This window comes from Thunnus thynnus, chromosome 1 (genome assembly GCF_963924715.1).
Source record: "Thunnus thynnus chromosome 1, fThuThy2.1, whole genome shotgun sequence".
NCBI classification, from domain to species: Eukaryota; Metazoa; Chordata; class Actinopteri; order Scombriformes; family Scombridae; genus Thunnus; species Thunnus thynnus.
The window spans coordinates 7,540,073-7,562,326 of NC_089517.1; the positions used below are offsets into that span (position 1 = coordinate 7,540,073).

The 22,254-nt window shown below is 39.5% G+C and overlaps 1 protein-coding gene across 1 annotated transcript in view; it reads left to right on the forward strand.

Annotated features, from left to right (window-relative positions):
• Window positions 1-22,254, forward strand: part of LOC137168899 (protein kinase C-binding protein NELL1-like) — a 280,046-nt gene that overhangs the window by 147,552 nt on the left and 110,240 nt on the right. The gene's annotated exons all lie outside the window — the stretch shown is intronic.

A 22,254-nucleotide genomic window follows, 5' to 3' on the forward strand; every position in this document is an offset into this window, starting at 1 on the left:
AAAAATCTTTGGTCCCTGAAAGTTCTTACTTTTAATTAGAAAAGGCAACTCTGCAAATAACCGGGGACCGTTTTTAATATACATACACGCTAATCATAACAAAAATAAAGCGTCCATGTTCATCAGCGCTAATTAACAATCATTCAATCAGCATTATTTGTAACACCTCACCTTTGAAACTTATGAAATGATTTGGCATCTCCGCCAGCGTGGGTCCCATGACTGAATAACTCAACTCTCCATTGTCATCCGTCCAAAAGATGGTGCCAAAAATGCATGAGTGAATCTCTTGAGAGTTCTGCAAAAAAAGTAATTAAAAAGTGTTTCGTCGCTGGTGTTCAATGAACAAAGGGAAATAGAACATTTAACTCTGTCACTAATGGAAAAAAAATAATAATAAGCAGTAGCAGAACAAGAACAGTTAATGAAGCGGAGAGAGGGGGAAGCCCTGTCTCTCATTATAATCTGTCATCAAGTGTATTCTTGAATTTAAAGCGTGCTACGTTTAAATCTAACGCAACCTTCAGTGTGGGTAAATTGACCTATGAATTAAATTTCTGCTATAAGATTCTCACTGTTACATCCATTATAATTTGCTTTGTGTTTGATTATACTAAAAATATCAGTAAAATGTAAATCACATGTGGTCTGCAGTACAAAACAAGCAGGGAATGTAACATGTAAGTGTTGTAACGTATAATAGCTGTTAATTAGAGCTGTAGTAACTACAGAGGTATAAAGCCACAGCATGAAAATCGTGGGAAAGAAAGAGCAGTGGAAGCTAGGTTGAGAGGAGAGGTGATGATTAATGAACAGCAGCATGGTTTCATGCCAGGAAAGAGCACTACAGATGCGATGTTTGCTTTGCATGCGTCGTGAATGTGAATGTTGATGGAGAAGTATAGAGAAGGTCAGGAGTTGCGCTGTGTCTTTGTTGATCTAGAGAAAGCATATGACAGGCTGCTGAGAGAGGAGGTGTGGTACTGTATGAGTAAGTGGCAGAGAAGTATTTAAGAGCGGCGCGGGATATGTATGAGGGCAGTGTGACAGCGTTGAAGTGTGCGGTTGGAGTGACGGATGGGTTCAAGGTGGAGGTGGGATTACATCAAGGATCGGCTCTGAACCCTTTCTTGTTTGCGATGGTGATGGACAGCTTGATGGACGAGATCAGGCGGTAGTCTCTATGGACCGTGAGGTTCGCTGGGTGACATTGTGATCTTTAGTGAAAGTAGGGAACGGGTTGAGGAGAGCCTGGAGACGTGGAGGTATGCGTTGGAAAGAGGAGGAATACATGTGTTTGAATGGGAGGGAGGGCAGCGGAATGGTGAGGATGCAAGGTGGCGAAGGTGGATGAGTTTAAATACTTGGGGTCAACCGTTCAAAGTAACGGGGAGTGCAGAAGAGAGGTGAAGTACAGGCAGGGTGGAGAGGGTGGAGAAGAATGTCAGGAGTGATCTGTGACAGAAAGGTACCAGCAAGAGTGGAAGGGAAGGTTTACAAGAGGGTAGTGAGACCAGCTATGTCGTATGGTTTGGAGGCGGTAGTGCTGACGAAGACAGGAGGCGGAGCTGGAGGTGGCAGAGTTGAAGATGCTAAGATTTTTGTCGGAAGTGACGAGGATGGACAGGATTAGGAATAATTATAGAGACAGAGCGCAACCGGATGGGAAAATAATTGGTGCCATAATATGCAACCAAGGGCTGAGATGCTAACAAAATGCCTGTAGTTAGCTAAAAACATGAAATTTCAGCATGTCAAAGGATTATTTTAACACCCTACGTCTACCAGAGAGGAAAAGATGCTGAAACCTGTTACATTAAAATGCAATACATGAATGTAAGGGCTTACATCACGTCTACGGTGGAGATAAACAATGGTAGAGCAAACTCTACCATATAACAGGCTGGTATGATGCTGTAAATACAAAATAAGTCAAATACTTAGTTATATTGTTTTATCATTGATTCAACTCTGCCTTTAAACCATACTGTGCTCCACAGAGAGGCCCTTTGTTTATTCTGTGGGGGGTCTTAGGGAGCTATCTTGTTTTGTGTCCAAAAAAGGAAGTGTGTTGGACTTCAGCTCAGCAAAACAGGACTATATTTATGTTTGACTCCCTGTGTCATGTAACATCTCATGGCCTTATGCCAAACGGTTGAAGTGTTTAAGATAATATACATTGACCAATCATAGACTACTTCTTTGTTCCTTCATAAACTATGGTGTTGTTTTTTTTGGCTCTTTGTATAGTGAGACAGGGTAATGATTTGCTTTGTGTGTGTGTGTGTTCTGTCTCCTTATTGGACAATAATCATTTTTAATCTTCAACCCAGCAGTGTTTTGTTTATTATTTCACATGTGCGTTTAGCGCTTTCAGACAATTCAGACTGCTAGTACAGTCTGTAAACACACACACACACACACACACACAGTCATTTCCCATTCAGGCTCTTTTTACAGTTACCATTTCAGCTTTATGCAGGTTAGCTATTCTGTGATTTAAACGTCTATTACAAACACTGCATACCTTTCAATTAAACATTCTCAAACATTCTGTGTTTACTTTCAACCTGCGTGTTCTCTGTGACCAGCAGCGTGTCTGGGTATATGTGTCAATTTTACAGTTTTTGAGCTGCAGGCTGTGCGTGCAGCACAGTTCGGGTTTGTCTCTTCCACCACATGGCACACAGCCTTGTAACGTTATCCACTTTTGTCTTCTTAAAGGCTCAGTTTTTCGGTTCAGCAGCTTATAAAAACTTAGTTCTGGGTTCTTTAACCTGTCAGTAGTGCATCCCATCACATAGCAGCTTTTAGGCATTTTTCTATTGTTTCCTAGCAGAAGGAAGTGATAAAGAGGCACCTTCATGCCGTGCAAAGTCAATGGAGAGCAATGAATTGTTTTCCCCTCCAGGATGGGCGGGACTTAATTGCACTCTGTCTCTATATTCAGCTCAAGTTGGACGTTTTGGAGACAAAGTGAGAGAGGCAAGATTGATATGGTTTGGACATGTGTGGAGGAGAGATGCTGTTTATACTGGGAGAAGGATGCTGAAGAGGGAGCTGCCAGGCAAGAGGAAAAGAGAAAGGCCAAAGAGGAGGTTTAAGGATGTGGTGAGGGAAGACATGCAGACGGTTGGTGCGACAGAGGAAGATGCAGAGGACAGGAAGTGATGGAGACGGATGATCCGCTATGTCAACCCCTAATGAGAACAGCCGAAAGAGGAGAAAGTTGTAACTTATAGCACAAATAGCATTCATGTATTCTTACCACTGAGTAGATTGCATGATGACTTGCATGGTGGTGTAAATGCTGTGACATTGAAAAATACAGTGCTGTAGGCATAAAAATGAAAACGTATTTACCCATAGGCAAAAATAACCATAAATAGAGACTGTTAGTAAAATAGTTCATCAGTAGCCACAGCATGAGAGGTTTTTATTAGTCCATGCATGACATTAGCTAAATGAGATGATAAATATATGCTGGTTGGTCTTGATTACCATTCAAAGCAAACCATGTTGTTTTAATGTGTGTTATTGATATCAGTGATTTTATTGACCATGATCAGTGAACAGAGAAACAGAGATTACATCACAGAATGGTATTACTGTGGTATGGTATTGATGATGTACCTAATGATGAGTGACAGTAATGCAGTTTACACATTTGACAAAAAAAATAACAGAAAAGTATAACAAGTCATTTAATTTGTCTCAGTTTTAAGGAGAAAAAAAAATCAAATTGGGGACTTTTTTTTAACCAATAATTGAATCAGTTGTAGGGAAACCTTGTGAAGGTTTTAAGGATGCCTCATTGAGTCAAATCCAGTCGTCTGTCATAGCAAAAATAACAGTATCAGCAGCTGAGGAGCCCTCATTGCTTGAACTTTGCGTGATACAATCAGCATAAATCAGCTTTAATTTCCTTTTTGTACAAGTGAACAGTTTTTTTTTTTTTTATTACGTCACTAATGGAAGAGCATGTGTAAATCTTTGATGTTTGAGTAGAGCAGCATCGCTATTTCTAAGGCAATGTATTTTGTCGGCTGCGTGGGCATGACATTTACACTAATGTGTGTTTGAAAGTGCAGGGATTTCATCATCTTCTGTGTTATTCAGAGTGAGTCTGACCAGGCTGCAGCTGAATGACCTTGCTTTACATTCCACATTAAAAATCAAGAGACAGTGGTGTTAGCCACAGTGAAGAGGCTGAATAAACTCCCACTTAGTTTTATAACTCGAGTTCTCGAGTGTGGAAAATTTGAATAAAGAAACCCAAATTATACCACATATTCAATATGCGGACCCTTAAAAGAGCTGGAGTAGAAACGTTTTTGTGAGCCGTTTTTGTTTTGCGGCAAACTGATTATATATATAAAATTAAATCATTTAAATCAAGTAACGGGTCAGTTGACCCAATTCCTTCCCCCTGTATATAGCTTTACATATTTCAGTCTGGTGAAGTTTTGAGATATCTGCCTCTGAGATGCCAAAACATTTTAATGGAGGTGAACTGAATTTTGATTGTGGTGCTCAGATTCTAAAAGCTGACCCTAAAATTATCCACAGACCTGACTGTTAACACCTGGACCTATTTTCTACAGAAGAAATAGTCCATGACATTTTATGTACTGCTTTCTTCTTTTTCTTTTTTGTTTTTTTTTACCATAACCATAATTTGGCATGAACCTTTATTTGTTCATAAATCTATAATGTGAAACCTAGCCATTATGCTTTGTTTAACAGGGAAAGGATATATGACCTAACTTTCCTCCTTGCAAATATTTCCTCAACATCATCATTTCACAGCACAACAAAATGTGCAAGCAGTAACGCTTGCAAAAACTACTTAGTCTTTCTGTTTACAGCCGGAGTCATGAACTAACCAACAGGTCATGAATTATTCAGTCTGTCATAGCTCTGTTTTCAAATTCTGAAAAGTTTAAAGGTCCCGTTTTACTCACATTTCAGCCTTTTGTGAATTTGTTTTTCATTGCACCATGTCCCAGGGTAAGTGTGTCTCATTACTTATTTATTTTTCACATAGGTTGAAATCCTGCACAGGCTTTCCAGACAAACACCAGTAACTTGAGGTAATCTGAACCAATAGGTCAATACACAAGAAAATTAGACTGAAATAACTGCTAAGACAAACATATATATTTTTTTACTTTTACATGATTCTCTATACATGCCTATGCTAACATTTCCACATACGTTTCCAAGTAAAATAATGAACTAAATTCCAAATTAGACAGTGTCAAAAAGGCTTTTTACAGAGTAGTTTCCATCATATCTTACAAATTACTGTTTATCTCAACACCATGTCTCCAGAAACAAAGATCTATATGAAACTGTTAATCACCAGAATGTGCAACCATGTAAAAGAGCTAAGAGGAAATGTGGATTTAGTGGCGCTAATGGGTGGTAAAACAAAATTCAAAGGTGTCTTTAATCTTGGTATTCACAGTAATGTTATCATTTTAATGTATAGAAATGTTGACTGGTACAATCTGGTAGAAAGTGGACCGGTTGGGGGCCAATATATAAAACCATAGGGCTCCAAACTGAGCATGTATTTGCTATGTGTAAATGTATGTTCCACCAAAATACTCCCAATACTTGGATCAAGAGGGTAAAACAATGCTTCTGCTGCAGGAAAAAGTCATCTTAGTGATGGATGTAGCCACCAGCCAGGCCCTCTGAATGATACATGTTATGGATGTCTCTGTTGTGTGCTGTTCTGTCAGGCCTGTTGACAGGATGCTGTGTGTTGTGTATGCATGAAAGTGGGTGGTGATGGCGATCACACTTGTCACATGTCCTCTGTGGGAGTCGTAGGGGTTGTTGTTTGTCTGAGCTGCGGATGTAATCTCTGTTAATGTTTAATAGAGTTGCAAAGTAGGAGGAGGACTTCTTGGTTCAAGGTCCAGGAGGTAAAAGTCCTGTTCATTTTCTAGACAATGTAAGACGACTGACAGTTGGAGCGCTTCCAAGACTTGGATGGACATGAAACTCCCTCGGTTGAATCATCACTACAAAAGATGAGCACTTTTGTCAGAAAATAGGTAGCTCTTTGATAAAATGTCAAAGGTGCGAGCCAGTTAAAAACATAACAACTCAAGTCAATTATTACTCCCAAGGAGCATGTCTTAAAAGCTTAAAAGAGCTTAAAATTGTGTGACTAGGCCCATAGCAAGCTGAAGCTGAACATTAAACTTTGTCTTCTCCATATCAATGGCGTCTGATGCTTATGGTTGAAAAAACATGGAAAATGTCCTTGGATAAAACTCAGAATAGTTTTGATTCCACAGGATGTTAATGAGAGTAGTTGACCATAATCAACTGTTGGAAGGAAAAGTGAAGTGAACCCCTGCCTCCTGTGTCAAAGTCTGACACAGAACGCCCCCATTCACCCCCGACATCCTCCCTTTGCTGACTGTGGCTCTCCAACAATGTAAAGCTATTTCCTCCTCTGTTCCCGATAGAGTCATAATTCATATGGCCATCAGAGGGCTTTGTCACTTGAATGTAAACATACTGTATGACACATGTATTTCACATAAATGAAGTTGGAATATTTATAGAAATAGAGACTTTAACATGGGCTTCCATGTCGCCATGTTGAGGAATATTTATCATTAGAAGAAAACTTTAGCTCAAATGCAGTAAATTATGCTGTCCTCTGCAAAAAAAAATGTTGTTTAAATGTCTCATACAGCTATGGTGGATGTAAGCAAAAAAAGAGTGCGACTTTGACGCTGGTGGCCACTGTTTCCATCTCATTTCCTACCAACAGTCAACAATTTTAAAAAAAAATCATGACTGCAATCTATCAAGACATTTCTGGATCTAAACCTAACCATATCCTATCCCGGTGGAAGTACAGAAAACAGTCATATACATTATTTTTTTAACAGTCTTGTGCATTTTGGAAGGTATTAACAAACAATGTCATTCTTTTAGTGGTGGTGTGGACCTTGATATAGTAAGGGAGCAGTTTTGCATGAATGAACTGAGCAAACGGAGAGAAAGGAGAAGAGGAGACCAGAGTGAATGTGATCTCTACCTAGTGTACCCTTAGCTGTGCGGAACAGCAGTAGCGTGTACCGTTCTCGAACGTGCGTGCGGCTTTTATAACCGTTTCCCCAGATTAAATATATATGGGACATAATGCATATTGCATCAATTTGGATGCCTTGCCCTGTTGTTTTCAACTGCTGTGTAAATACCTGACAGGAAACGGTCAACCTTGACTGCGGTTCAGACTGTGGTGAGCACTTCATGCCAAGCCACTAAAACTTTCATGACCATCAGCTAGCAGGTGTGTGTATGTGTGTGTGTGCAATGCACGTAGAGAGAGAGAGAGAGAGAGAGAGATACAGGGGCTAAAAGAAAGAGAGATAGAGAAGTAAAAGAATAGCGTTGTTATTTACAATCCATCATCCCTCAGCTGCATTCACATGCTGTTGAAGAAAACAACTCCTCTGACACAACACAGGGCCGATGTTTACTGAGATCACCATAAAAAAAACAAAAAAACTAAAGGATAATGAATGATTCAGACAACTGCAGCAAAGTCTGCAGCATCTGCTTCTTTCTGGGCTCCCAAGGATTTCTTCTCTCTCTCTCTCTCTCTCTGTTGCCTCGCCTTCTGCTCATCTACACCTCCATCTTTATTTTATTATACTCTTTTTTTTTTTTTTCCATTTGCTTCCCACCTAACCAAGCAAATCCTCATACCTCCTACTCTCAACGCGCTCCGCTCGCTGCTCAAACACTCTTTGCATGCATCGCACCTTCCGTCTTCCTCTGATACCCGCCACCCCTCAGTGTGTGTTTAACACTCACTTAACTGTTCCTTTTGAAATATATTGGTGCTCTAATTTCTACCGATTCTCTTGAGTTTGTTTTCGGATCATTGGTTTGCACTGTAGTACTGATTATTCTAATCCAGTTTTAGAAATACCAAGGTTAAAGTTGTGCTCACACCCATGGTTTTGGATACCTGATTTAGTGCCTACATTGATTTATTGCAAAGTAACCAAGAGCTGTAGTTTTATATCTGCTGCAGAAAGTTGAATATTTAGCCATGTGTAAATGTAGCACACATATAAAATACAAAAAAAAATCACAAAAGTCTGTTCCGTACCATCTGTCTTTGTCTGTAACAGTCTACAGAAGGCTGATAAGATTTCCTCTATATATGATAAAGAACTTTTTGATTATTTTTTTATATATATTGATTCAATCACATTTAGCCTGCAGGGTTTATCAGAGTAATTATAGTGAAGCAACATAATGTAAACTAATTACTGGCAGTAATCAGTTTTTTTTTTATTATTATTATGCCTCACCAGGAGAATCAAGCAGCATTTAATCATGAATAGAGCATTTCAGGGGAAAATGTCACATTGCAGCAACAGATAGAAGATGACGGCACCTCCAGAGGTAACAGCCTCCTCTGACCACTCACAGACCATGGAGCTTATTAAATGTTCAGGCTGGCCACTTTTCTTATCAGTTCTTTCCTCTGAGCAAAACCCTCAGGCCCAAATAGAGATTCAATTCAAGCTATAAACCGACCGCATTCACACTAAACATATTTGCAGAAGTTCACTCAAACTCTGAAGTGCTTTCACCTACGATGACAGCGGATTCGAGCGGATGACAACAAGGCCGTTTCTGCTCAGGTTTCAACAAATTGCCGATGAAAAGTGACCATCTCCTCCGTGAAGAGAGCAAAGTGAGGTTCATTAGGATGGAGACGGTGAACCAGCTATAAGAAGCATCCTCAGAGCGTAAGTGACTATGGCTGTAAGGACAGAGTCTGCACTAATAAAAAGCCTTATGTGTTATATTTAACACATTAGTTTCTTCATGAAGTCGCAATTCAATTAATGCAACAACATGATACATCTCTGGTCTTTAAAAGTTGAAGTTAAAAAACAAACACAAATATATTACTGTACACACTTGCACAGTGCATTTCCTGATGAGGAGAAGAATGTGATTACTTTTTAAAAAAAGCAACAACAACAATAATCATAATATTTGCACACATTGAATCCTGTTCATATGAAATGCCAAATTGTTTAGTTTTGCTAATGTAACTGTGCTTAGATATTACATTAAAACCTGCTAAATCCCATATGTTTACACAGTGCATTAGAAATGATTAGACTTTGGGAATATCAAAGACTTAATGCTCTGTAACATTTAATTAATGTTGATTAGTTTTTCTATGTACTTTTCATTGACAGCGCTTTGAGGAGTGCAGAAAGTCTTTTCATTTATCAATTTAGAGATGCATTATCTAACGCTTATGTTAGATTTTGTGTGTAGACATACCAAACTTAAAATCTCAAAAGAGGTGCTTCAAGTGGCCAAGTTTTTTTTTTTCTTATTCTCTGTTGCATACTGTGAACGCAACAAATTCTGTAGCAGGTGGTGCAGAGCTGCTGAGCTTACAGCCTCAGGGTATCATCAGAACGTTGCGAAAACTACAATAATCACACAAGTTAAAGAGTTAATGGTCCCACCGAGACTGTCCTCACCCAAAAATTGGTTACATCAGTTGTTTGCTGACGTGTAGCATCTCTTGCATCTGTCCCAATACAGTTCTCTCAAAAACAGCTCATTTGGCTGCAAAACATGGTTGGACATATAAACATAAGTCTCATTTACTCATTTCCAGTCAACACTTTCCTAGACCAACAGCTAATATTTTACCAGGCATACCCATTAACTTTAAGTTGCCCAAGAGGTGGCTGGTCAAAAGCACTCATGGAAGTCAGTGACACAGCTGAGGTCAGAAAAGAACTAAAATTATCTGCCTCAACTACATAAAATATGATGTGACATATATAAATAAATAAATGGATACGATGCATCATGCTCTCTCTACAGCTGAATCTGATCAATCTGTAATTATGGCATGGAGGATGTTTTCGCATCCCTGAGAGCGCTTCAGTCCGCGGCACTTTTTCCAGAAGATGATAAATGAGGGTCATTGTTTGAAGAAACAGATGGTTCTGTGACTCCCTGAGCTGACTTGACCCCTCAAAGCCAAATGACAGTAAATCGGCCGCAGACTGAACAGATCCAGTCCACCAGCTGTACAAGCTGCTGCAGAAGCTCTGTTGTCCTGGAGAGCAGCGGAGGTAATCGCACCGTTCAGTCCTCATTATCCAACAATTCTAAATGGATTTAGCGGTTGCTATAGTGCTAAACAATCACCCTGTACAGACATGTACATTTAGAGTAATGTGAAAGGCGCGTTGCAGTGCATAATTCACGTTGTAGGCAAATCAGTCACAGTGAAAAGGCCCCTTTTCTTTCCAAACATGGTATGCATCTAGCTTTGTTACCTCATATAGGAATTATTCTCTTTCTATAACATGATTTTCATAATTTTCATCAGTTTGCTGGTTTTTGTCTCCATTTTCAAAAAAAAAAAGAAAAGAACAAATGTAAGTAATCTGTTCTTGTTATTTATGCATCATATATTCCTGTGTTTGCCTGTGTTTGTTTGCTTTCTGCTTTTTGTTTTAGTTCTGCTCTGTTGTTCCCCTAAAGAGTTCATGCCGCCGTGTTACCTCTGCTGTGTTATTTTCATTGCCGAGTAATGAGAATGTGACATGTCGGCACACTCTCTGATTTGAAGACAATGGTGATATAAAATTACAGCAGTGGTTCACAGAAGAAAAGAAGCTGTGGAGTTTTTTTTTTTTTTTTTCTATTCTTTTTAGCCAAGCAGAAGGCTTGAGAAATGTGGCGGTGATGTGTTTGAAATGAGTTGCTCTTTCATCCTATGATGCTCTGGTGCTCTGACTCACTCGGAGGGGTCGACAGGGGACAGATGCCAGTTTCATGACCTAGTAATGGCATGTGAAATCATCTGCGGGCAGGATATGGATGGTTTAGGGAGGAGCAATCTGTGTTTGGCTTAGGGGGAATGAGTAACTCCACTATCTTAAGTAGGTTACTATCTAAAATAGCGGAGCTTTTTTTTTCACTTGTAAAAAATATAAATGACACTGTGTGTGAATAGGTGCGTACAAGTATGTAATTGACACCTTTATTGGTGATGTTAATGAGGAGCTTTTAGGCCTGAATGAAACTAAGGAGTCTAATTATCTCTTTAGAATCCAAGAGGACATTTGATGATGGCGATATATTGCCCTTATTACAATGGGAAGAGTGGCTGCAGTTTTTTTTATCCGAGACTATCTTTGGTGTATATTAAGTCTTAAACCTTTCTTGGGTTTTACGCACTTTTATAGTGAGTAGTGTACCCTTCATGTAGTCAAGGTGGGAAGTAAGAGTGTGGAGGTTGGTGTGGTTGATGAGCATGTAGTGTGTCTGACTTTGTTGCAGGAGACTGGAGTCTGCATCCCGTCTCAAACCTGCAATTCATTTTAGCCTTTTTATTAACTGTAACCACAATATTTACCTTAACCAAGTGTTTTAGTTGCCTAACCATACTTTAACCATAGTTTATTTGCCATAACCAATCCATATTCTAATGTAGGACACTTTTTTTTATGAAAAAAAGTTTAATGACACAAATTGTGTTACATAACTCTATGTCTAAAGGGTTTTTAGCTTTGTATGGTGTGTTCTATGTGTTTTTTGCTTTCTACTGTTTGTTGTTGTGCTGTTGTATGTTTTGATTGTGGGGGGGGGGGGGGGGGGGGTTCTGTGCAGTGCATCTTTAATGTTTAAAACTGTACACTGTCCCAATCAATAAATTTATACAATACACATTGATTATATAACTAGTTAGTGATATAGAAATAAGAAACCATGTTGGCAATACTTTCTGTATGTAGTGTTGTAAAAATTTGATAGTGTAAAGCAATTTAGCAATTTTTCATGGAATTGGCCGCTCCTATTGTTTCCTTTTTTTTAATTTCCATTTGGAATAAACCTGTTTGGGGTTTTGCTGCAACAGTTTCCATCATGCATAAAGGAAGTGTAATGTTGCCATGAAGTCAGTGAGCTTCTCCTCAGCCACATTTGTTTATACTTACATTGTTTGCATCTAGGATAATCTGAATCATAGAAAGTCAGGCTGAATTAGTTCTTGATCCAGTTCCTGTACAGATAATAACCAACTAGTAGTTATGATACTAAAGAAAAAGTATAAATTTGGTGATTGTGAGACAGGATCTGATGTTACAAGGATGTTACTGTACTGTGTTTTATGTACAGACATAAAATAGTTCATCTGATCTGATTCCAGCAGTATGACGTCTCAGCTTTTCAGTTTACCTAATTTATAGGTCTGAGAAGAAGAGATGTGATTATTGACGCAAGATGCATAAATTATGCTAGCTCTTTTCCACTTTGAATGCATTTTTTTTGGACTGCTCATGAAGAGGGGGAGTGGAGGGAGAGGAAACCTGATTCACAGGATTTTGTGGTGACTGGTGAGAGAAGAAAAAAAGGCTTTTCAGAGTGAAGCGTTGGGAGAGATTAATGATATCACATACATGGGTGATAGAAATGAAGTGAGAGCCGTGGGCTTTAAAGGTAGCAGCAGGCGTTTAATTCAGTCAGCAGGAAGCTGTTGTCGAGTGTTTCATCTGGAAACAATGCAGCTGGTCGAAATTAGGCTGCAGACTGAAGGAGGAAGCTCTTGTGATCAATAATGTCTGGTCCTGCAAAAAGAAAGGAGTGCTTCCCCTCTCGAGCTGGGCAATATATTGATATTATATCGATATTGTGATATGAGAGTAGATATCATCTTGGATTTTGTATATTGTAATATCTTGATATGGCATAAGTGTTGTTTTTTCCCTGGTTTTAAAAGCTGCATTAAAGTAAATTGACTATATCCACATTACTGATGATTAGTTATCAAAAATCTCATTGTGTAAATATTCTCTGACAGCACCAGTAATGTTCCCTACAATATTGTCGCTATATTGATATCAAGGTATTCTATAAAAAATATCATGGTATTTGATTTTGTTCATATCACCCAGCCTGATTCCCCTCCACTGGGAAATGTTTAATCATCTGAGATGTAGCATCGAAGTCCAAAAGACCATTTTATTAAGGTACAACACAACGTGGAGGCCAAACCTGGTTTAAAAAATAAAAAAAAAACACCTGAAAAATACCAGGATTAGTGCTGAGAAGGAGACACGGCGATCTGATTGGACAGGATGTTCTTTATTCTGACAGCTTGAATTATTAAAATTCATGGTGTCAGAATAAATATTAAATATTAAAGCTTCTCAGTTATTTTTTATATTGACACTAAATGAAAGGACCATGTAATGTGAAAGGGCCACTCATAGTGATGAACCCACAGAGAATTATCACCATGATGCTCCACAGAGCCATTATGCTCTTTTAGCTCATTATTTTGGGCAGCTGTTTTCAGCAAGCGAGCTTTTATTAGCCTACTGTACGCTACGTGCCCAGCACCAAAAGGCAGACAGACCAAGTTATCTAGCTGGTGAAGAACGTGAAACATCTAGCAGCTAAACAGCTGACTCTTTAGCTGAGAGTGAATATTGGACTTAGATTTATGACTTAAAATGAGAGCTAATGTTACTCTGTGTCTGCTGGACGTGTTAATACTGTTCTCAAACACATTAGACATAATTAAACAACTTTATAAGGCGGTAATATACACCGGTGCAGTCTAATGCAATCCAATACAACAGCTCTAATGCTGGAGTGCATTATACTGAATGATATTCCTAATATTTTGTCCACTTCATCAACATACATGAGGGGGGCAAAATATTAGGAACAGTATTCAGTATAACACACTCCAGTACACCACCACTCACTACAAGCTCAATAGTAAACATAAAATAGAATTATCACCTTTCTGACAATGTCAACAAAAACTGAGAATGTATAAGCTTTGTAAATGTAGAATTTATGGCAGAGCTGTTGTATTGGATTGCATGAGTTTGCACAGGTGTTCCTAATAAAGTGGCCGGTGAGTGTATGTGGCCAAATAAATCAAGTAATGCAGCTCCAACAATAACAATACTTTGAATCCATTTCATACCTCATAAAACAAGTGTTTTTTAGAATATTTGAAACCATAGTTAGCTGTCACGCTTCCTTTTTAATACCCCCTTTTCTCCCTCTTACGTTGCATCGCTGCCAGCGACTGTCAACATGTAGAATCGCAGCAGACGTCATGCAGCCCTTTGTATTTGATCGACATGGACAAACTTTGAGGTAATTGCCATTCCAAGACATGCAGGCCCAGGGCTGTGCACAGACATTTTGGGGGGCGGGGGTGGGGGCGGTGCTCAGGCGAAGAAAAAAGGGCTCTGATAACTGAATACATTAATTCACATTAAACGTCTGTTGGGTCGTCACATTGATCAGCAGGCAGTGCAGCGACGATACCGCGACTTTGCTGCAAAATTAAAACTATCAGTCTTGTTGTCCTATTTCAGCGAGACGAGAGAGGAAACTGCAGACGGAGACAGGATGGAGAGAGGAGGAAGAGACAGAGGGAGTCACACCACCTTAAAGATGGCTGACAGAATGTGATTTAAGTGCAGGATGTGAAGGGGGGAGGAGGGGGAGGTGTGTGAGTGTGTGTGTGTGTGGCAGGGCGGGGCGGGACTTTAATAGAGCCTGCAGTTAATTGCTCCGGTGACATCTTAAAGCCCGTCTCCCCCAAAAGCCCTTGGAACCTGAATACTGCTGCTAACAGAGGAGGAGAGGAGAGATGAGAGACGTCCAAATATGACTGCATAGACTATTAACCATGTAATGCATATTTATTTGTTTCAGTTGCCTGACAAAGGAACTAACTAGCCTACCGGAGTTTTCATTGATGACGCTATTTTACGCGAGACTAGCTTGCTTGTTGTGCTTAATGGTGGGCTGCTGCCTTTGTTAGGCTGGATGTATTGAGATGTTTCAACAGTGGTAATTTCACAGCAGTGACGAACAATGCCAGGTTCTTAGGGGTAAACACCACTGTTACCTGGCTGTCACCAATGAAGGCAGGGAAGAGAACAATGGATCATGCTGTTCCGCAAGTCACTCGAATTAAATGCAGTTGTCGGGCATTACAACAAGGTTTTAACTGGTAATTGAAGCCATGAGCCAAATTTAAAAACTAAAATATAAAATAAGAAAAAATATCTTTCAAAAAGGGCACTTTTCCAGGCCAAATCATGTGTGCAAATGATCATCACCTGGGGTCTATCTATACACATGCCCATGCAGGCCTAGCTAGCAAGTGATAACATGTGTCCAAGAACTATTCAAGAATCAAAACATATTGCTTGGAGGTTGTTAGGAAGGTAAGATGTTATATTATGAGCCAATAAGGGTTCATATGGATTTGAAAAAAATGGTTAGTTAGTCAGTATTCTGCATATGTTTTATTGCTATTGTAACTAGTACTTCTCAATTTGTCTGTGTATGGACAAAATATAGAAACAATTCAGTAACCCGGTCTCACCATACGGATAATTTCATTTGACATAATGTAACCAAGGCGACTCCTTAAAATACAGTAAAGAATGTAAAAAAGAATCTGTAGCTCCGGGTTGGACAAACTGTTTTCTTGCACTATATACACAGAGATGGAGAAAGAGAAAAAAAGGAAAAGAGAATCCAGTTGGGCCTCTGAAGAGGTTTACTGTTATCCTCTGATGCTTCACCCTTATTACTCCCCCTCTCCCGCCTCCTATCACCAGAGGCTGAAACCGGTTTTTCGCTCCAGGTTTTTGTTGTACAACACTCGAGGGTGAAGTGTTCATATCTGAGCGGTCCTGTGTATTCTCATAATATCTGACTCGGGGCTTTCTTTGTGGGAGAGCGTGTTACAACATGCTGAAAAAGACTTTAAGCTATGTTATTTTGCCAACGCCACAAGGTAGAGGGCTATAGCTCGGGAACTGTACTCTTGTTTTTTATTATTTTTAGTTTTTTCTTGGCTCATATTCTGCTGCAGTCTAGATGTATGATGAGGTCATTCACACGCATGTAATAAAACACACACAGATACTCTGGCAATCCTGTTTATATGACTGTGTTGCTGCCAAATTACAGCCACCTTCCCTCCCGCAGCTGCTTGGCTGAATCCGCTGTCATCTTCTCCTACTGTAACCTTATGCTGAGCCACATACACACACACATGCGATCACACATACATATACAACACACCGATAAACACACAACATCATCTGCGTCTTCCATGTGAGTAGCGTGATATTGCTCTCTGCAGCAGGAGCGAGAGCACATCTGACAGCCTCCTCACCCGTCCTGCCCTCCCTCCCTCCCCCCTCCCCCTTGCTCTGCCACTCCTCAGTGGCTCTATAAGATATTTATAAGCATTTTGATAGTTTTCTTCCACTCTCTATCATCCGAGGTGAGTGCTGTCATGTCAGATTACTCCAAAAGACCTGCTGCTGCTGCTCTCCAGCTATTCACTGAAGGCTCCGGCACACTGGCATGTTTCTGTTTAGAAGCGCATAGGGTTCGTTCTGAATTATTAATTGTATTCATGTCATTAAGCAGCTCCACACAGCCTCCACAGCAAAAGACCCCTAGGTTGACATGGAATGGAAACGGCAAGATGCTGATTAGATTCTCAGCAGATGTAGCTTAAACCTTCTCCTGCACTTCAAAAAAAAAAAAAAAAACACAGCTTGTGAATTAATGCAGCTTAAAAAATCAAGCTAATGTAAAGGGGAAAAAGTTTATTCAACACAATATTAAAAATGTGTAACTTTGCACAAGAGATAAAAGCATAAATCACATACAGAGCTTGGTACCAGGGTCTTAATTCATCCCCTTGAGGTTTATTTTGGTATTTTGGACCACTGATAATATAACATCTTCATGTGATAGATAGTATCTGTGGATACACTGCTTACACTATATCACAACTGGACCCATAGCAAGTAAACTAAAGCTGGGAACAGACTGTAAGATTACGAAAAGCTACGCACCACTAACATGAACAGATTTTTTTAGTCTTGATAAAAGAGGACATTAAATAACTGCAGACAAGATGTCTAGACTATGATAAGAGTCGCAACACTGGTCAGCCCTGTACATACAGCGAGAACGCTCTGTATATTCTTGCATGTTCCTGCTTGCTCTTCAAAAACAGTTTGCCTTGCTAATATTTGCTGTAATTTGTACAGAAAAGGCAAAGCAAAACTGTAAATGTAGATGAGATGGTTTGATGGAGACACAAGGCCTGTAAATTCTACATAGAAATCTGAATGAGAGAGAGGATAGAGAATGCTTTTTTTGTGATTTTGTGCATGATACACCCCCTTTAATAGTCTGATTAGAGATTAAAAATACTCCCAGATTGTGTGAATGTGAACAAGTAGCCTGTCAATTGAAAAATAAAAGGACAATAGGTTCCTACATTGTAAGTTTGATTGCAGATGTTAACACTTGTATCGTACAGTCTGAGTTCAATAATGCAACTGCTCATGTGCAAAAGGCAACCGCATGCAGTAAGCTTGCTGCTTTTTCCCTGGTCCTTTGACTCTTTCACACACACGCACACACACACACACACACACACACACACACACACACACACACACACACACACACACACACACACAGTGCCGATGCAGATAGAAAATGGGTTTTGCCAGTGACAATAAGAGATGAATGGAGAAGTGCTCGGAGTAAATGAGGTGATTTCCATGATGAAATAGAGCGATAAAAAGGCAGAGGAAAGATCGCTTTTCCTCTCCCCTTCTCTCTCTCTCTGCCTCTCCTCCGCTTTGTTGGCCGCCCATTCATCATGACATCACAGTGAGGGCACACACACACACACACAAACACGCACACACACACACACGCAGTAGATGAAGTGGAAACGGACTGCTGAACTGAAATCATCCCGAGGAATGCGGGTTTAAGTTCGATGTCGAAATCTGCCTGTTACTGTATACCACCCGCAGGTGACCTTGAAATGAAGAGGGTGATGTCACTCTGGAGTGTTGAGCAGCAACCCGGCGTGTTGGCCTGCATGGATAAAAGCCTTCTGTGAACTCCTGAGGATTGAAATAAGCCAGCAAGGAATTATTTAGTGGACAAAGGCGAGAGCAAGGGCAAAGCCAGGAGTACTGATGCAAATTTACAGTACCTGTATGAAAGTCATTTTGTCCTGCTAGGTGAGAGGCTAAAGGATGAAAATGTCAGGTGGTTGATCAGTCTGTTAAACACTTTGGTCTAAGATATACTGTATCTATGACAACTGCTCTGATTAACATGTAATTTTGTGTGTACATTCAGTCAGGTCAAAAGCAACATTTTCAAGATATTTCAAGGTATTTCAAGATATTTTAAAAATAACGGCCAGATTTCTAAGAAATTTGCTGTGATATTCATAATATGGTAATATGGATGTATCCTAAAGGATAAACTCTTTTTTTGGACACTTGTGACCTTTTCTGTTGCGCCAACCTCAGGTAAAAAATGTCAGCTTTACACACTGGTTTGCCATAATATTTATTGCTGATATACAGTATATGGCCCTCAGCAGATAAATCTTAATGACTATTCTTGAACACATTTCTTTAGGGAAAAAAAATCATCATCATTTTAGTCTTTCATCCAGCACAAATATCAAACATTCACTGATTTGCTGCTTCTCTTTATCATTTTAAAAATAGTATCTTTGGGTTTTTAGACTGTTGACTGATTTTTCACTACTTTCTGACATTTTATAGCCCAACTAATTATCTACCTATCTAAATATCTAACTATAAAGCAAGGACTTTCTGTCTCTGTCTGTATGTATGTATATGTCCTTCGCGTATCTTGAAAACTGTTCATCTGATCTAATTCTCACTTGGCGGGTGTGCTGCTGGGTACCCAAGGACGTGCGGTCTCGAATTTGGTGAGCAAGAGGCGGAGAGACAGAAAGACTGAGAGAGAGAAAACCTGTGAACGACAGAAATAAAACATTATTTTCTGATTATTTCACAGCAGTTACACTCTAAAGCACAACTAAATAACCATCAAACACTCAACAGGTGATTTAATATGGAGACAGATGCTCTTGGTTTCTGTTTCATTTTCCTCCTCTGCATTTCTCCTCATGCATCCAACTCATGCAGCAGTAAACACAAAGAACAACAGGACAAATTGGTTTTGTTTTTCCTTCATGTGTGAACGCTGTGTGTTTCAAGCACGGCGGCTGTAGTGTTTCCCCTATGATTGTACAGGCCTGGTGGCCCGCCAGGTCAACGAGAACCTCAGCCAAGCCTCTGTGCAGTGCTGGTCCGAAACGTGAGTCAACCTCTGTGTTGTTGCCTTGGAAACTCTTGGTAGCGTAGCCCCTTTTTAAGGAATAGAGCAGTGCATAATGTGTGTGCGTAGCAAGTGAGTAGTTAAATGGTTAAGTGAGAGAGCGAGTGGCAGAAAAGTGATGGCGAATGCAAGCGGAGCAGAGAAAAAGGTTAGCAGGAAGTTGTCAATCTGGCATTAAATGTACATTAGAGGCTACAGTGTGTCAGTGCTAAAATAAATCCTGCAGCATCTCAAGACCAAGAAAGTCTTGTCTGTTGTTTCCCCAACTTCTGGAAAAGTGAAGGGGGTTAGCCCTGAAGTTAGCAACAGTGGGTTAGCCAAACCTGATGACACTAAACAGAGAAAAAGAGAACAGAGAAATGTGTGGCTGCTGAGCTGAGAGAGAGAGAGAGAGAGGCAGAGTGAGGAGAAGGAGCAATGGAAAGCTTTCTCTGAAACAGAAAGCCTGTCAATAAATGGCTGACCAATCAGTGGTCTGCAGTGTTTTCATGTCACCTTTTAGTATCAGCTTAGCTCAAGAAATGTTTTTTCACTTGGCGTGCGCTAAAAAGAGAAAAGTAGACTGCGAAAACACAGCTTTTAATCAAGAATGGACAGAATTTTAAACTATTTCCCACAGGCAGTTCAAAACCAATATGTCTCATATAAGCACAAATCTTTTGAGCATTCAAACGATCCAAACTGAGGCCACAGAAAACAAATGATCGATCCACTTTATTTTAGGATGCACATTTCTTCAAAAGTTCTCTGTTATGTATTTTATTTTTAAATGCGTCTCTCATTATACTTGAAATGAGAAAAGAACATTTCTTCACTATGACAGTACTTAACATCTTTGTATAATAGATGTATATATTATAATATATTGTATAATATAATAGCTGATTTCTTTTATGTTGTTGGTGTATACACTCATTCACACCTCACATCAAAAGTATTCATTTTTCTGTGCATTGAAGCAGCAACACTGGAGGCCAAGCAATTGGCCCCGTACTAAACAGGCACACATTTTGAGCAGGCACTGCACTAATTTGATTAATCAGAAAGATAATTGAGATATTAATCAATAATGAAAATACTTAGCGGCTGCAGCATGAAATCTCGTCAGCTGATTCAAGCTCCTCAGATGGAGATGCAACTAAATTTGTTTGTTTTCATGAACTGTTTTTTTTAATACCAAAGATCAAACTTTACAGATTTAGTCCCACTTGCAACAAAGCCCCTACCATCTGACCCCACTGGTCTGCTTCAAGAGTTCTTTACTATTGTTCCCATTCGCGGTCCACTACATCCTTTTGTCAGTAAATGCAGCTATTTACCTCTGTTGCCCGGAAACAAGATTGATCCACGCGGGAAAAACTGAGTAAAATGTGTGGCCAGGGGGAGCCACGTGATTACAACTGAAGGGAGAACAACCACCCATATGGGTCGCAAATGAATGAAACATGAGCCCCCACTACCCCCTTAGGAAAAAAATATTGTGTGGCATCAATATCATATATATATATATAATCATATCTCCTGTTGTTGCCACCAATGCAAGACTGCACATGGATTGTACCACAGTTCAACTGGAATCCGTCTTCGATCATCTCTGTGTCTGTACCCAATTTTTGAAAAAAATATCTGTATTATCAAATATTTTGGCACATCAATCCTGTATTTGGACTGAAATTCCATTTTGAAAGCATCATTTAAAAAAGAAATGCTCCTGTAAACTGTAGGTGGATAGTTTCATAGGAGTACTGTACATACTATGTTAGACTTAGAAGAAACGACTAGCTTGAGGGGATATAGAAGACTTTAGTCATTTAAACTGAAAATCTTTATTCTGACAAGAAACACTGGCTGTGATTAGGAGTTTTTGGCAGGTTTGAGTTGATGGATGTCAAAACACTGTCCTACTCTTCCTCTGATCAAGCACAACTTGGGGGAAGAGATACCCTCGTCATGTACTGTAGAAGTTTTTAATTTAACAGCTTGTGTTTTACCTGCAGGTTATTTGCCCCAAAGGGATGATTTATATTAATTTTTAACAAGGAAGTGATGTGATTCCTTTCTCCCCAGCTGTGCTGCGTGTTGATGAACAGCATGTTTTAAGAGTTGTTCCCCTCCTTCGGAATTGTGGCTGAACAAATTAGATCACACTCTAGAGAGCTGACGTGATGAACTTCCTAATTCTGTTCCTGAAGTAAGAAAACCTGATTCAAAATTAATATTTGTAAAGATAATAACAAAAACAGAAGAATCCAACTCTACAGCACAGCCATGCTCAACAGTATGTTGTACAGTTCACCCTTTTGTTGTCAGACTGTTGCAGGTAAAACATCACTAGCATGACAGACTGAGGTGAGATATGTGAATGGACAGGGAGGGCGCAACAACACATCATTTTTTAAGACAGCTGATATTACCCCTAAAAAAAGGAAAGATGACATTATAAGAGAGAGTTATCATGGATAAGGGAGAAAGTACAGTGGCTGAGAGAGCTCAATGCACCACTTTGACAACACAAAAGTTGCATTTAGAAAAAAAGAAAACACTGCAAATGCAGATTAAATCACTAAATTGACAACACACAACAAAGACACATTCTGCAAATACAGAACACACAAGTTAAGTGAAGATAATGAAGTCACAACACTAGCAATTAGCAAAATGCTAACGCAAGTGGTGGGAGTACTTGTCAGTTTAATACCTCTGAAATGCTGAAGCGCGTATTCATTTTTCTTAGAATATTAGAATATGGTTAGACAACCGCGAGATATTTAACCTTTTGAAAGAAGACGATGAGAGAACGCACTGAGTAACAGAAGTTGGTGGAACAACAGCTAACCAGGATGTGGCATCAAGAGTTTGATCACAAAAATACAAAGTGAATAACGCCCTTTAGAGCTGAAAGTCAGTAAAGTCAGTAAAATTAATTTATATTTTCAGTAGATGAAAATGAATCTAATAGCTAAT